Source organism: Penaeus monodon, chromosome 33 (genome assembly GCF_015228065.2).
Source record: "Penaeus monodon isolate SGIC_2016 chromosome 33, NSTDA_Pmon_1, whole genome shotgun sequence".
In the NCBI taxonomy this organism is placed as follows: Eukaryota; Metazoa; Arthropoda; class Malacostraca; order Decapoda; family Penaeidae; genus Penaeus; species Penaeus monodon.
The window spans coordinates 31,463,177-31,464,393 of record NC_051418.1 but is presented as its reverse complement, the minus strand read 5'-3'; positions in this window follow the sequence as shown (position 1 = coordinate 31,464,393).

Sequence of the window (1,217 nt, the reverse complement as noted above, 5' to 3'; positions counted from 1 at the left end):
TCAAAAATAGTGATAGCGTCCGCAGCAACAACAAAGCAAAGCAACAGGTAATGGCACTGATGCTGTATCTCGCAGCCACCGCTAAGACCCGATCAGTGCAAGCAGTGTCAGAGCAGTGTTTTAGCGTTGTTTTGGCGGTGTCTTGGCAGTGTTTTGGCGGTGTCTTGGCAGTGTTTTGGCGGTGTCTTGGCGGCGTCTTGGCGGCGTCTTGATGGCGTCTTGGCGGCGTCTTGGTGGCGTCTTGGCGGTGTCTTGGCGGCGTCTTGGTGGCGTCTTGGTGGCGTCTTGGTGGCGTCTTGGCGGTGTCTTGGCGGCGTCGGGCGAGGTCCTCCAGCGACGTTCCCGCATCGTGACGGCGGCCGCGGATTCCTTCGGCTGGCCTTGCGCGCTTCCACTTTTTGAGCGGCGGAAAAACGCGATCAGGTAGCCTGCGTGTGCTGATGTGAGCGGGCTACACCCACGCCCCCGTGTGCAGCGCGCCACGCCCCCCAGTTTGCACACTCGTCCGATCTACGTCATTGGCAAGGAACCACCCACGTCCGAGCCTCCTTCCTGCCACCTCCCTGCCACCTCTTTCTATTCCCTTCCTCTAGGTCTTGACCTCTCTATCCTCCAGCGCTTGTTATCTCCTTATTCCTAATATTCTTAACCTCTCCTTTCTTAATTTTCTTACTAATCCGATCTCCTTCTATCTCCCACTCTCTCTTCTATCCCCCACCATCCCTAAACCCCTTTTCCTATCCTTACCCCCAATAAACCCCCGCCCACCATCCCCCCCACCCTCTCCCTTACCCCCACCATCCCTCCTTCCACCCCTACCCCCGCCCTTTAACCTTCGTTTTCTCCCGCCTTGCCTCACTCGCTCACTTTAACTCATCCTTTCATCAGAATCCTGCGGGGGAAATTCCCATACTCCCGATGAGGAAATAAAAGGATTCACATTATCCCCCCCCCTCCTCCCTGCAGGAGAGCAACGGCCGGCCAGCGGATGTGTTTTCCGGAGGATCGAAGGAACTAGTTTTTTTGGCGCGCCGTGGCCACCGTCGTCACAAGGTCAACCCGCGCGTAAACAGTGGTATTCATGTGCGTGCGGTGGTTGTTAATTTGCATGATGAGCGTCTCAACCGAAGATTATTTTTGCTGTTTCTCATGTGAGAGCGAATGAATGAAAACTGAATCGCATGAGATTTTTTTTTTTTGGCAAGAGATAAAATGTA